Consider the following 15835-nt stretch of genomic DNA (forward strand, 5'->3'; position numbering starts at 1 on the left):
GTAACATAAATTTATCATAGGCCCAAAGCCTCCCTAGTCTAGCATGTATTCAGCAAATTCACAAGCAGTGTGATGGCAAACATTCTTCTGCTGTTGTTCACTAATGATTCATAGAGGTTGAATTTGCTTTTTCCTTTATGTTTAGAATCAAAATATATATGGATATGCATGGGAAGGGGGAAATGATACTATTTGTAAGATGATTTGAAAATATCATCTAAGATGTTGGGATGTAAATAATGATAACATTTGCATATTGATATTATTATGGAATTATTGAAGTTTGCTGTACATTCCCCTGCCCAAATCAATCAATTTTTAATTTCATAGGATTGCCAAGAACAGGGCTTTTCAACCTTTTCACCCATTGTACCACTTTTAGGATATGGCACCATCCAAGTACCACCAGTCGCCTAGCTCCAGCCATCTCTTGCTTAGGCTTGTACGGTGCTGCCACTGGTTCAGCTCATTCCCCTCCCCCGCTACCACTTTTCTAGGATGGCCACGTACCAGCTGCCAATGTACCACAGGTGGTATCCGTACCACTGGTTGAAAAGCCCTGGTCTAGAACAGAGGTCCCTGACCTTTTGGGCACCAGGGACCAGTTCCATGGAGAGAGGTTTTTCTGCGGACCAGAGGGGGCATGGTTTTGTGTGCTGCCTGCATCCCACAGATGGGGCTTTGCTTGTTTGTGCAGACCAGTTGCTGGCATGCTGCGGCCTGGTACCAGTCCACGGACCAAGGGTTGGGGACCCCTGATCTAGAATTCTAACACTGCAAGAGATGGAAACCAGGTTCATCAATAATCTCTTGCCAGAATTTAGTTCTCTTATTAGTAAAAATCAAAATATTATTTCAGTGGCACCATTTTATTCAATTATTAGCCAGATGTTACTGGTGTGCAATAGGACTATAAATACTCTTTCAAATAAGGGCTTTGGAACTATAGAAAGAAATATGAAGCATGTCCTTTTCTAAACTGGTCGCTACTTCAGCAGCTGCTCCTAGCTATTTCCACACATACAGTAGATACAAGCACTGTCATTCTGCTTCACTGGGAAATGTAGGATTTAAACCAATAGGCCAGTATGTGATTGAATTCTCAGCTCTAAAATAGAAATAATATTACATAAAAATAAGAGAGCAGAAATGAATTTCTTTTCAAAATATCAAAATCTAAAGTAGAATGGTTGCTGATAATCAGGCACAGTCTCCTATAGAGTAACATTCTTATCCAATTTAAAAAGCTTTAATTAGTGATCTCCTTTAATTAGGACGAGTAAACTGTACTAGTGAAATTTGAGTTATTTTCATTTCCTAGAGGTTAATTTTTCACAGAACAGGATGAATGCCTGTTTGCTATGTACGGAAGGAAAGGCATATTGTATGCCTAGAGTAAGGCACTTATAAATTGAAGGTTTCTAGTACTACCAATGTAAAAATCATGTGCAGTCATGAAATACTTTTTTAAAAAAAATAATGAACATCTAAGTATGTGATGCAACTATTGTAAACGTGAGCCAGTTACCAAATGCTCCAATTGCAATTTCATGACCGCAGGGCTGCTGGGATGGCCATGGAGACTGCTTTAAAAAGAAGGTTGTAGTTTATTGAAGAGCAGAGCCAGACAGAAATGTGGCTCTGGGAAAGCTGACCACATGTGGCTGGAAGTGGTGGGTTTTTATACCTTCTTGGGCTTTTGTGTTTGAGGTTGTTTCCTGTTCCTGTGGCATGAAGTTTGACCTGAGCTTTTGAGTATGTCCTTTTGGTATTTTGAAGGTGGTGGGTTAATCCTATTATGTCCTAAAGGTCACGTCTTGAGTTTGGGTGGGGTATGTAGATTTTAGGGCTCTTTGTGTTTCTTATGTCATCAGTTTCTAGCTTCCTGGCTCCAACCTTTCTGAATAGGATTATCAAATCTGCATTTCTACAGACCTGGCCTCTGCCCAGGGAAAGGGCTGGGTCTGGTTTCTGTCTTTTAAGATTTTCTTTCTCCATTACTGTATTCCTTTGGGAAATATAATATTCTGCTTTTTAATATTCCCCAAAATATTTCTTTGGGGGGGGTGTTGTCCTGCTACAACATTGAATATTTGCTAAATGGATGGCCGCTAAATGTACGCTGATACAGTTATTAGGGCTGACCAGTGCTTCAGATTCAGTATTTCAAATGCAAAAGTGAGAACGGGTAGTTTTCAGAGTTATGAGATTGGGACCAGAATTGTCATCATAAGTCACCCTAACCGGATCCAATATTTTTAGTGTTTTTATGGCAGTCATTAAAGGAATCACATGGTTGTTAACCAAATCAGTTCCCTTAAATGGGCATTTAGTCAAAACACTGTGAATATCAGTCATGTGACCTGGATGCTACAACCAGCCAAAAAATAGAAGATGGTTGCCAAGTATTCAAAATGCTAGCACAGGGGTCAGCAACCTGAATGGGTCAAAGAGCCACTCGAAACTGGTTCTTTCACAAAAGCAAAAAAATGGGAGCCATAAAAAGTGTGCGCACATGTGCTCACACTTGTGTATGCGCACAACAGGAAACTTAATTGAAGAGTGAAAGAAGCAAAGATTGGGAACCACCGCGCTTGCCGTCTTTGGCGGCAGGAGCAGCGGTGTGTCCAGGCAGCACTGCCTGTCTACTGGGCAGTAACAACAGGAAGGTAGCAGCGGCGGTGGTGGGTACAGTTGGGGCGGCCTAGTGCCCTCATCGAGAAATGCTGCAGGTGCTCCAGGCCTGGTGTGGGAGCAACCGCGCTTGCCATTTTTGGCAGCTGTGGCAGCAGGAGTAGCGGTGTGTCCAGGCAGCACCGCTGAGGGGATGATTAAGGAAAGCGAAGGCTTGCCGTCTTTGGTGGCTGTGGCGGCAGGAGCAGCGGTGTGTCATGGCAGCACCGCCTGGTACTTGGAGGGGCGGGAGCTGCCAGCGCATCACCCATGCCTACTTGCCAAGTACTGCCTGCCAGGCACAGCAAGGGCACTAGGCCGCCCCAACAGCAGACGCCGCCGCCTTCCTGTTGCTGCTCCTGCTGCCACAGCCGCCAAAGATGGCAAGCCCTCACTTTCCTTAATCATCCCCTCCCCTTCAAACTTTTCCAATAACAGCTCCCTGCCACACCATAAAAACAAGCTCCATGCCTAGGTTCTGGCGCTTCAACGCTTCTGAACAACCCCCTCCCCCCACTTCGCCCTACACCGGCTACTTTCCATGCTAGGACGGTGAAGCCCGCCAGCTGCAGGGCTGGCCTTTCCAGGGAAAGCTGCATGCAGTCAAACTGTCGGGCCAGGCATCCCTCCTTGCCCCTTCAGGCGGGTGTAAGCTGGGGGAAGCTGATTCAACCTGGGACTTGACGGGAGACCGGACTCATCACTCTGCCTTCTGGGCTGGGAGGGCGAGGACTCTGAGGAGAGGCTTCAGCCTGCGAAGCTCAGCCAAGGAAAGGCATGGACGCAAGAAGAGCCCTTCGTCCTGGACCGTGTGCCACACTTGCCCAGCCAGCATCAGCCTACATATCTCTTGCGCCTTGGCTCTTGGCTCCGCCAGTCCTGCGCAAACTCCTGGGCCAAGAGGGAATTGCATGGCAGAGCCAGCAACTTTCCCTGCCCCCGCTTCTGTCCCTCCCGGCTTGCCTAGCCCAGCGTCCGCCGCAGGAGAAGCCAATGGCAGGCGCGGCCTCCCTTGGTGGCAGTGGGTGGGCGCTTCTCGCCTCCCTGTCCAATTTACTTCGTGAGGAGGCTGCAGGTGGGACTGGTAGCACTGTGCTTGCACGCTATCATGTCCGACTGCCAAGGGTCCGCGGAATACAGGAACCCCCCCCCAGCAAGGAGCCACCACACTTGCCATCTTTGGCGGTTGTGGCGGCAGGAGCAGCGGTATGTCCGGGCAAAGTAAACAAAATTCTGGCAGCATCCCAAAGCTGGCCCAGCCTTAGCCATTGGGCCACGGTCCACTCATCGGGCAGCCTGGCTTCCTGGTGGCACATCTCGCAGGGGAGGTCTGCTAGGGAGGCGGCGGTCTGGCATTGTTTACCTCCCTCCTGTGTGTGTGTGTGTGTGTGACCTGCGGGGAACAGCTGGTAGAGGCGGTGGCAGTCCGGTGTTTGCGTCTCTGTGTGTCGAGCCTCGTGGGCCCAACTCACACAAAGGAGGGGAGGAAACGCCGGACTGCCGCCTCCCTACCAGCCATTCCCCACAGGTCCGACACACACACACACACACACAAACGAGGGGGGGGAAAACGCCGGACTGCTGCCTCCCTACCTGCTTTTCCCCGCGGGTCTGACACACACACACACAAACGAAGGAGGGGGGAATGCCGGACTGCCACCTCCCTACCAGCCATTCCCCACGGGTCTGACACACACACAAACGAGGGGGGAAAATGCCGGACTGCCACCTCCCTATCAGCCTTTCCCCGTGGGTCTGACACACACACACACACACACACACACACAGAGAAAAGGGGGAAAAGAAGGAGGGGGTCTGGCAGCACCCGAGACTCCATATGCTGCTCAGAAACACCACCACCACACCCGCAAGCCCCATCTGACTGACCCACTCACCTTTCCAGCAGTCCTCCCGTCTCTTCCTCCGCTGCCGCCATGTGCAGTCCGAAGAAGAAGAGCTTTGTGGGCAGTCCCACAAACCAAAGAACTTCAACCAATCAATTCAAACTTCACAAGTGTTTTTTTTTCCATGAGAAGTTTGAATTGATTGGTTGAACTTTTTTAGTCCCACTTTTTTTTTTTGGACTACACATGGTGGAGGACTGGGAGCTGCAGGAGACGGCTGAAAGAGCCGCATCCGGCTCCGGAGCCGTGGGTTACCGACCTGTGTGCTAGCATATGACGGGGGGGGGGGAGGCACAACATTTTACAATGGCTAGAAGTGCTTTATGGCCCTTAATGCACTTTCTGAAGCCATTGTAACTTCAAACAGTTGTTTGTAAGTCAAGGACTACCAGGAACCCCAGAGGCCAATCTCTTAAAAGCAGTGGCCTCTTTTCCCAGATTAGGTGATTGCAACTTTAATATGTTGCCAACAGGTGTGATATTTCTTCCTGAGCATGCTCAAAAGCAGCTTGGGCATGTCAAATCTGAAGTGCTGCACAATTCTTGTAATCATACCTGTATGAGAACAAAAAGTTTCCTGTCATTAATTTCTGAGAAGTAAATTGAAGTAGTTGAGCTTGTTCATGGGATATCCAGGCAAACTCATGATGACAATTAGCCTAACGGTTAACCCAGCATCCTTTTTATATATTTCTGTTAACTGTTTTCATCCTAATAGCTACATATTCTAGCTAGAAATTTATCATACATACCTATAGTGTAGGTAATAGAATGTCACAAGCATGCACTTATTTCCTTAGTCTTTTATAAGACAAATATCAAGAACTTAAGTTACTCATCTCCTTTAGGTTGGCCTGTACTCTCAAATTTTGTCTGTGTACAAGGTACACTTATACTTTTTGAGCTCTAGGGATGTTTAAAATGTTCTATTATAAAACATTCCAGAAACCTTAGACAAGCTATTCTGACATCAATTTCCAGAACACTGAAAATTGCCTATGAACATTGTGTATATGTCAGTTGGGCTTTTGCCATGTTTGAATATATTTGCTGTTGGTTGCTGGCATCCCAAGGAGATGACTGAGACGCTGGGTTTTGTAGTTTTAATAGTTCTGGATTTTATTGTTTTTGTGAACTACTGAGAGAGTTGTATTTTTAGATGTGCAGCCATACAAATATTTTAAATTAATTACCCTCTATCTTAATCTTTTTCCAAGTCACATGTGGTCTTTAAGCACTTGCTGTGATCCATGTGTGGTCTTTTTAAGAAGGATCTAGGATAGACTAATGTTGCTGTTTGATGGTGTTAAAGGTATTGGAAGCTGTTCCTAATAAAGGTATCTTTTGCAATTGACTGAATGTGATTTTATCAATGCAGATGGTATTCAAGTGGAGCTCCAGATGTTTTGGGATTGCACCCAAGGCTCCTGTTACTACTGGTATCACCTTCCACTTGTATTTGCAGATTGTTGTCATTATTAAACATATATGCCTCCCAATTCCCAACAACTCTGCGTGGTTTACAAAATTTCATTTATAATAAATTTAATTGAAATTAAACATAGTTACTGTGATTATTCAACAAGTATTTAATAGAGGACAGGAAGGCCTGCAGGAACATTGTCCATAGGGTTGCGATGGGTCGGACACGACTTCGCAGCTAACAACAACAAATTTAATACATTCTTCCTTAGAATGATAACAGTCAAGACACCATGAAGCCTTTTGTCTAATCTTCTACTCCTGCAAGAATTCAAATTAAAACATCTTTGACAGGTACCTCTCTAGCCTCCATGTGAACTTCCACCTTCGTAGAAAGTTGGTTCCACTGATAAATTAACTTAAATTTATTATTTTGTGCCCTGCATTTTCGGAGTAGAGGACAGGTCTTTCCCTTCCTCCGAGTGATATCTATTCAGGTATTATGTTAAACATATTATATTAAACATTTTTATTACTAAGGAAACACACCTATAGAACTGCAGTCTTATGCCTCTGGCAGTAATCTACATTATAAGGAGCAAGATTAGTTTCCAAGTCAGATTACTGAAAACCGGATGATGATACGGAATGTCCTAAAAGTTTGATACTCCTGTTTCTTCTTCCTTGTCCACTCCCTATTAACTCTTGACCCTATTCTGCGGCACAACAATAGCAGCCCAAAAGTTTTCCATGTACTACAAACTACTACCGGTATTGTGTAACACTACTTTGCAGCACTATTTACTCTCACTCGGAAGGAGGAAAGAAAAACGGTCTCCCGCTATTTTATGGCGGCTCCTGAGGCGGCTTGGGGCGAGGGGATCGGGTGCATCCTTTCATCTCCCCGCTGGTTTGCGCCTTTTAATTTTTCCTCGGATCCTGCAGGGGTCGCTGCTACCTTACTTTGAGGATGGCCTCTCCCCGCCGCTCGGTGGCGGGGTCTCGCGGAACGGAGGACTCGTTGCCGCCATTTTGAAGCTGACGGAAAGGGGGGGACCGCGGTGAGCTGCGGAAGGCGATTGGCTGCGTTGGCGAGCGACGGCGGTAGCGGCTGCTGCTCCAGCCTAGCCTAGCCTAACGCGGCGGGCCGGAGAGGAGCGTACGGGCTCGCTCTGCCTTGTCTTTGCTGGTGGAAGAAGCAGAAACGGCGACGGCGGCCGTCAGCCACGGAAAGGTAAGGGTGGAGGGGCGAAGAGCTTCTTTGGGTCCTGCACGTCTCCGCCTCTCTCTTTGCTTCTCGGTTGTTCAGGCATCCGGAAAGCGAGGCGGATTGTGGCCCGAGTGCTTTTCCTCTTCACCTCCCGATTTTCCCTCACGCCGTTTCTTTTCTATGCCGCCATCCCTGCCTCGCTCAACCGTAATGAGCATGTTGAACTTGCCGCCCTTTCCTCCGCGGTGAGATTGTGGGTATTTTGTGTGCGAGTTGTTTTGAGCGGCGGCGGCGGACGAGAAGTAACGGGGGGGTGACCTTGTCTGAAGCGCCTTCTTTTCCTTCAGAAAATGTAGGGGTCCCTCTCTGCCCGCGGGCGCTGTATCTTGGTGCTCGGGGTCTCCGTTTGAAGCCTCCTAAAGGGAAGACAGGCGGTGGAGGAGGTGGAGCAGCGGCCGCGACAGGAGGCGGCAGCAGACGCTTCCTTCCCTCAAATGTGGCGCTACTGCAATCGGCCTTCCTTCGTTCCGCCCGCCCGTCCTCCCTCCCTCGGAGCCGCTTTTTCTGCAAAGACTTGAATGGCTCGGAGAGCTCTGGAGCCTTGCCCGTCCCAGTTGGCCTAGTTCCTCGCCCAGGGACCCTGCCCCAGCTCAACCCCTTGCCCGCTGCCATTGGCTGGGGCCTGTTGGAGAAAAGGGGGCTCTCTCAACTTAGCCGCTCCCCCGTCCCCGTTTTATACTCTCAACTTGCCAAAGCATTGGAGGCATCTCTACTCGCGGAGGAAGCAGCAGCAGCGACGGGGCGGGAGGGGGGGGGGCGGGGAAAGTGGTTGCCGACCGCCTGGAATATAACACACCCCAATCTTTCTCCTGGATTTAATGTAGCAGTTTTGGGAGTTGGCTCAATCATTAAACAAGGCCGCCACACTTTTTTTTTGGGGGGGGGGAAGGGGGCGGGCATTTTAAACATTAGGACAAAAGCCTTCTAGCGGGCTTTTCTTTGAAAGAGGAAGATTGTATATATATTTTTTTAACCTGAGTCTTTCAGGATCTCTTTTCATTGTTTATGGAGAGAAGCAAATTGGTGGCTTTCCTAAACTTCCAGTGTAAAATTAGCGATGCCGATGTAGGCTATGGATCTGCTGTTAAAACGAATGCAATTCACAGTTTGAAGAATTTGGAGCTTGTGGGGGGATCTAGAAGTATTCAGTGAGGTATAATATAAAGTTACAAGTTATTAACGCAAAGTTAGTGCATTTTACTGTGTACTTTGCTGTTCTATTGTGCTTAGATAGTTCCCATAATGGTTGAAACCATATGTTCATTATATTTACAGTTTCATTAAGAACGCATGAGGCTAGTTACCTACATGATAAATTGAATGGAAGTTAAGATTGTGGTGTGGGTTTTCTCTCTGTCCATAGTATGTGTGTAACCTGTGTACATGTTATTGGACCTATACAGGGGGTGTCAACTTACCTCAGTTCATTTAGTGATTGTTCAAAATTACAATGGCACTTTAAAAAGTGACTTATGATAAAAAGTGACTTATGACTGTTTTGCACTTAAAGTGTTGCAGCATCCCTGTGGCCATGTGATCAGAATTCAGGTGCTTGGCAACTAACTTATATTTATGACAGCTGCAGTGTCCTGGAATCATATGATCACCTTTTGTGATCTTCTGACAAGCAAAATCAGTGGCGAAGCTAGGTTCACTTAACAGCTATGTTACTGACTTAACAACTGCAGTGATTCACTTAACAATTATGGCAAAAGGTTATAAAATGGGGCAAAACTCACTTAACAAATGTCTTGCTTAACAACAGAAATTTTGGGCTCAGTTGAAGTTGTAAGTCAAGGACTGCCTGCCTGTATGTTATGTATCTGCAGTCTTTGAAGAAGAAATGTGATCTTTGGGAGTTTAATCGCCCTGTATTCAGTATAGTCTTTTATGCTAATTAGATAATAATAATTTATAGTGAAAACTATAAATTAATGCATGATTTCAAAACTCAGAAGTTAGGATAATTATTTTTTTTTATTTGGAAAGTTTCCAAAATATTTTGTAATCTTTAAGTTGTATAGAAATCTTTACAGAATGGACTGTACATGCATTCATACTGCATTTCCTTGAAGGGGAATATTGGTTCTTATGCTTTTCTTCCTTTCTATTGTTAGTTGATACATATGCGAGCAAATATGATTATAGTAAGGATTGTTGTATCTGCTTGGCAGAGAAAACATAAAAGAATTGAAACTGCAGTTATAGAGCTTGTGAATGCAGCTTTTCTCTCTCTTGCAACAAGAAAGAAGGCTTTTTGGTAGTGGTTGTATGGCATTTACTTTCCAAGACTTTCCAAGAAATTGTAATGTATTCTTAATTGCCTGTAGGATTAGATCTGAGTTGTCCAGTCTACCTTTTGCTGTTAACCTGTATTTTATTGAAGTATTATTATGTACTGTATTTTATTTTGAAAAACAGAAGAAAACTTACAAAAAATGTTTTTGCTAAAGACTTGAAGCTAGCAATATAATAGTTTCCTTTCTGAATATAAAGGTAGTCTGGTTGTTGTTTTATAATTATTTCTAACTCCATTCTTTAAGTGAAATGAACCTTTATTGTCAAAGTACAACTATGTGTACATTGAGATTAGCTGAGCCTCCCTTTGTGCTCCCAAATATAAATATAAATATTACATGCTTTTTTTCTCATAAATTAATGTTACCTGCTTAAACTGCACTAAAGAAATCTAAGTTACCAAATTCAATTAAGTTTTTCTGGTTTTTTTTCCTGTTAGTATCTAATAAGAATTGAATAATTTGGCATTTTCATATTTTGGGTAAAAATATCAAGTGATATTGGTTGAAATGTTTACATGTGAAAACAAAATGTGACTGTATGCAAGTACTTAAATTTGTAAGTGTATAGCGTTGTAGAGAATTTACCCATAATGCATTTTATTATGATATTCTATTAAACAGATATTGTTATGCCATTCCTTCCTGCTTTTGCAAACATTCCAGGCAGCTAAAGTAATTTAAAGACATAATTAACACTAATTTTAAAAATAAACACTAATTTAATATTATAATTGAAAACCTGGTAAAAGAGATGCATATTTATATCTTCTAAATTCTGAAAGAACGAAGACCAAATCTGAGAGTAGGAGCAATGTACGGTATGTCAGAAAAACAGACACTTGGCAATGGAGATGTTACCAAAGGAACTCTCCTGGAGATCTTAATAAACAGACAGATTTGTAAGAAAGGAAGTGTTCTGTTAAATAATCAATCTCTAAACAGTTTAGAGTGATAATGCTTAATTCCAGTAACTTAAATTGGGTCTAGTAAAGTGTTATCAGCCTGTCTATTTGATCAGTACATTATCAGTACATATTTATTTTTACTCAGTTTGTATAGCTGCCCATCTGAATAACTCTGGGCAGTGAACAATTGTATAAACAATTAACAATTAAAACTATGCAAAAAAGAAATTGCATACAAGTAGCAGCCATGAGATATTATAATGTATTGGTGTCAACATAACCAGAAAACTATGTCCTTAGTATCATCACTAATTAGTGGACTAGCTGTCAGATTTTGTACTAACAGCAAGTTCCAAATTCTTTTCAAGGGTAGCTCCAAATGTAACAAGTTCAAGTAGTTGAGACAGATTGCAACTTAAACCTGGATAACTGTTGCCAAATCCAAGCAACTCGAAGAGATACAGCTAGTATAATCTATTTAATAGTGCAATATTCTGTAGTCTTTGCAATAGAAGAATGGGACGACAGGGAATGAGGTGGCTGGATGGAGTCACTGAAGCAGTAGGTGTGAGCTTAAATGGACTCCAGAAGATGGTAGAGGACAGGAAGGCCTGGAAGAACATTGTCCATGGGGTTGCGATGGGTCGGACACAACTTCGCAACTGACAGCAACAACATCTTTGCCACAACCAACATCCTGTATTGACTTTTATGGCAGTAACAGATACTGTAAAAGAACATTTCCAAATTTAAACATACTGCGAAGAGAATGCTTTTTTAAAAAAATCTATATTTGAAAACACTTTTTAGTATACAGTATCAAATTCTTGCTTTTCTCATGTTCATTGTACTTCCTCTATACAGGTAGTCCTCAACTCACAATTAGCCCAAAATTTCTGTTGCTAAACAAGACAGTTGTTAAGTGAGTTTTACCCCATATTACGACCTTTCTTGCCACCGTGATTGAATCACTGTAGTTATGAAGTTAGTAACAAAGTTAAGTGAATCTGGCTTCCCATTGACTTTGCTTGCCAGAAGGTCACAAAAGATGATCACATGACCCTGAGACTGCAATTGTCATACACTTGAGTCAGTTGCTAAGCATCTGAATCTTAGCCATGTGACCATGGGGATGCTACAATGGTCATAAGTGAAAAATGGTCATAAGTCACTTTTTAAAGTACCATTGTAACTTCAAAAGGTCATTGAATTGTAAGTCAAGGACCACCTGTATTGCTGTCAGCTTATGGATTTTTCTTTTGACAGCTGTTGCTTGCTGAAACTTAAAATTATACAGTATAGCCTTGTGCTTGTTTATTTTAAATGTATCTAATTATAAAGAATAGAAAAAATATAACAAATGTTAGATTTGACTGTGACTATAATTTTTCTGATAATTAGTGAGCCCTTGTAATGACTGATAATGAGCCTCAAAGTGGAAGATCCATTTAATTATATTAAGATTAATTATAGATTGCATTAATTACAGACTTATCTATGAAGGTGTATAGCAGCATTATGAGATGTATATGCTACTAAATTTGGTTAAAGAAAGCCAATAGTTATGATTGGGAAATCTGTAGTTTTCTAGATGTTGCTGTTCCCCACTAACACTGGGACATGGGATTCAGCATCATCTGAATTGTAGATTCCCCAGTCTTATTACAGTGGAATTGGTTTTTGTGATGAAGTTTGGAAAGACATCATTACAGTATTAAAAAAAAAGCCTGAAGGTAAGCATGCATGCATAGACACACAAATAATGTATTGGATCCATAATGATGCATTTGTCGGAAAGTGATGAGAGAGAAAATTGTGGAGCAGGTTTCATGAGAGATCGATGGGACGTTAAGGTGCTTCCAAGTAAAATAGGCAGAATGCAGAAATGCAGTCATTATGAAGCTTTATTCATCGACAGGTTATATAAAAAGAGCTATATGGCATGGAAGCATCCATGCTTGTATGATAGAGAATGCATGCAAGTGAGAAGATAGAAAAGAGAAGCAGAACTAAGAAGCAGCCCCTGGGCAGAGGTATTTATGGGGGGTCTCGGCCCCTCCCTAGCCATAAAACTCTCTCGCCAATGGGGCTGCTGCAGGGGAGCAAAGAAGCCTCTTTGCTCCATCTGATGACCTATTTGGGGAACTGCCATGGGCTGGCACAAAACATGTAACAATTCCCCTTCTTGCCAGCCAATGACAGGGACCAGTGAATGTGTGTGAGGGGGCGAGCAGGTGTCATAGACATGTATAAAAACGTTCAGAAGGCCAAACACAAACGCTTACACAGAAGGTTGTGCCGGTCAATGGGGACAGGTTTGGTGAACAGATCAGCTATCTGGTCAGCTGTATTACAGTGCTCAACATGTATAAAACCCTCTTTGGCAAGCTGTCTGACATTTTTATAGCGTATGTCTATGTGGCGAGATCTAGAGCCTACTGCATAAGCCTCCGAGATTGCTAGAATTTGGATGGGCAGAGGAGGAGCTGCCCAGATGCTCGTTATCAGATCATTGAACCAAGTCAAATCATTGGCCGTGTCTGACAGGCTGGCATATTCAGCCTCGGCCGTGGAGCAAGAAACAAATTTTTGCTGCCTAACATGCCAATGTATTGGGCAGCCATTTAGCAATATGAGGAAACCAGAGGTGCTCCGTCTACTTTTGGTGTCACCAGCCCAGTCTGCGTCTGAGTAAGCGGAGAGCTGGGCCGTCTTCCCCTTCTCTGGTTCCAGCACAAGGAGGGCATCGGTCGTGCCCCTGAGGTACCTAAGTATCCTCTTAACAGCAGTCCAGTGGAATTCCTTTGGGTGTTCCACATGCCTGGACAATAGATTTACAGCTAAAGCTATGTCAGGCCTGCTCCAATTGCTGATATATAGCAAGGAGCCAATCACAGATCTGTAAAGCGTATTATCTGTGAACTCAGGACCGTCCTTATGAGTATGGTTGTAAAAGTCGCTTTGCATTGGGCTATGCGTGGGATTAGATTCTGCCATTTTGCATTTGGCCAATAACTCCTCTATCTTTTCTTTTTGAGATAGAGCGAACCCCCCTTAGTGGCCAAAATATGCACACCCAAATACTTATCAACCCGCCCCAAAGATTTCAAAGTGAACTTTTCTTCCAGGGCCTTGGCAAATTCATCACACCCTTCCTTGTCAGGTCCTACATATAGTAGGTCGTCCACATAAACTAACACCCTTTCTGTGGTACCCTTTGAGTTGCGTGTGAAAACACATTCATCTGCTCGGGATGCAGTGAAACCAACTCGTTCTAAACTTTTTCTAAGGCAGTCATACCATAGTTTCCCTGACTGCTTGAGACCATATAACCCCTTGTGGAGTAACCATGTATTTTCCCCTTCTTGCTGGTAGCCAGGAGGGGCCTTCACGTAGATCTGCCGGTCCAAGTTGGCGTGGAGGTAAGCCGTCTGGATGTCGAATTGGAAGACTTCCTCCCCCAGAGCGGCTGCAGTCACGAGGGCGGTCTTGACGCTCTCTGCCCGGACAGTTGGAGAGTATGTCTCCCCATAGTCTTCCATGTAGCATTGGGCGAATCCCTGAGCTACCAAACGGGCCTTATACAGGTAGAGGCCATTGGCAAGTGGTTTTGCCTTGTAAACCCACCTTGTGCCAATGACTTTCCTCTCCTTTGGAGGTTGCTGCGGGGTGAAAACCTTGAGTTGTTTTAAGCTCTGCATTTCCTTCTCCATCGCGAGCTGCCATTTCTCCTGTTCTTCGATGGGCAGCTCCTGGATGTCAGAGAAGGATTTTGGGGTGACCACAACGCTGTTAACAGACGCGATGTGCCCAATGTCAATTCTCTTTGGCGGGATGCCTTTGTTGGACCGCTTTGACCTTCTTACCTTCTGCCACTCACCGCCTTTTTCTTTCACGGGTTTCTGAGGCGTTGCTGGGGAACTGGATGGCTCATCCTTCCCATCTGAACCAGGTGGGATGACATTTTCGTCTTGTTCCACACTTTCGTCGGTGGCAGGGTATGTGGACGTCTCAGGTGATGTCGTAGTCGGTGTGCCCTTGCTGGGACGGTTGATATATGGGCTCAGATCATTGGAGTGTATCTGGGCCCAATTGGAGTCCTCTTCGAAGGAGGCAGATTGAGAAGTCACAATCCTGCCCCCTTCTCCCAGGAAACGGTAGGCCTTGGAGCCAGGAGCGTAGCCCAAGAACCTCAGTCTCTGGGAGACAGATCTCCCCTTCTTCCGCAGCTGCTTGGGGATGTGAACCCATGCGTAGGACCCAAACACACGTAAATGTCCCAGATTTGGTTTCCTACCATGAACTAGGAAATATGGGGTCTGGTTCACAACACTGCTCCAAGTGCGGTTTAAGGTGTAATTGGCGTATTTTACCACTTCTGCCCAGTATGATTCTGCGACCCCTGCGTCTGCAATCAGACTACGCATCATAGTTTGTAGGACTCCATTTCTTTTCTCTGCCACACCATTCTGAGCTGGGGTGAAAGGCGCGGTAAGAAAATGGCGGATGCCCTTACGCTTTACCCAGTCCTGGAATTTTCGGGACATGAACTCAGCCCCGTGGTCGCTCTGCAGTTGTGCGATCTTGGTTTTATACTGGGTCTCTACAAAGTTGTAGAGTGATTTTATGGCGTCAAAGGCTTCAGATTTTTCTGTGAGGATATACACGTGGCCATACCGTGAAAAAACATCAACTGCAGTGAGAAAATACTGACTTTTCCCTAGGGATGGTGTGAAAGGCCCGACCAAATCAACATGTACTAGTTGGTACGGGCAGAGTCCAGTAACCATAAGTCAGTGGAGCTATCAGCTCTTGTGGTGGGGGCACAGGTAGACACAAAATTGTTAGTACTTTTGGCCCCGCCACGGCCCCTTCCTTGTCCCTTGCCCCTACCTTGATTGGGACCACGCTTGGGGCCTTGTTGAAAATGGGGGCAGTCCTTCTTGAGGTGCCCCTCAGAGCCACAGGTGAAACACTTGAGTAGAGCATTAACCTGCTCTGAGTTGCGGTGTCGTCTGCTGGCTGGCTGGCTGGTGACTGTTGTATTCTCCCGTATCTCTACGTCTGCTATCTTCGTCAATGAGTCTGCCCTCGAGATAGGACAGAGGCATGGATTCATCCCTGCCCCCTTCCAGGGAAATAATAAAATTGTTCCAACTTTTGTCCGGGGAAGCCACGATAACTGCGACCAAGTTCTCTTCAGGTATTCGGTAATTTTTGGACATCAGTTGCGCCCTGAGGGATTTTAATTTTCCGAGATGTTCTGCCATGCTGGTCCCAAACCTGAGTCTTGTGTTGTAAAACTCAGTTGTGAGTCTGGTGAGGGAACCCATGCTCTTGCTGTTGAATAAATTGTATAAT

General features: G+C 44.6%; 1 protein-coding gene across 1 annotated transcript in view; it reads left to right on the plus strand.

The window, feature by feature from the left end:
- The first annotated feature begins 7049 nt into the window (after positions 1-7049).
- The window catches only part of PDS5B (PDS5 cohesin associated factor B), a 97117-nt gene continuing 88331 nt past the window's right edge, over positions 7050-15835 (plus strand). Inside the window, exon 1 of the mRNA XM_081326784.1 lies at positions 7050-7233. The gene's annotated coding sequence lies outside the window, so the exon portion shown is untranslated. The remainder of the gene's footprint in view (positions 7234-15835) is intronic.

Source organism: Vipera berus (assembly GCF_964194415.1).
Source record: "Vipera berus genome assembly, chromosome: 4".
NCBI classification, from domain to species: domain Eukaryota; kingdom Metazoa; phylum Chordata; class Lepidosauria; order Squamata; family Viperidae; genus Vipera; species Vipera berus.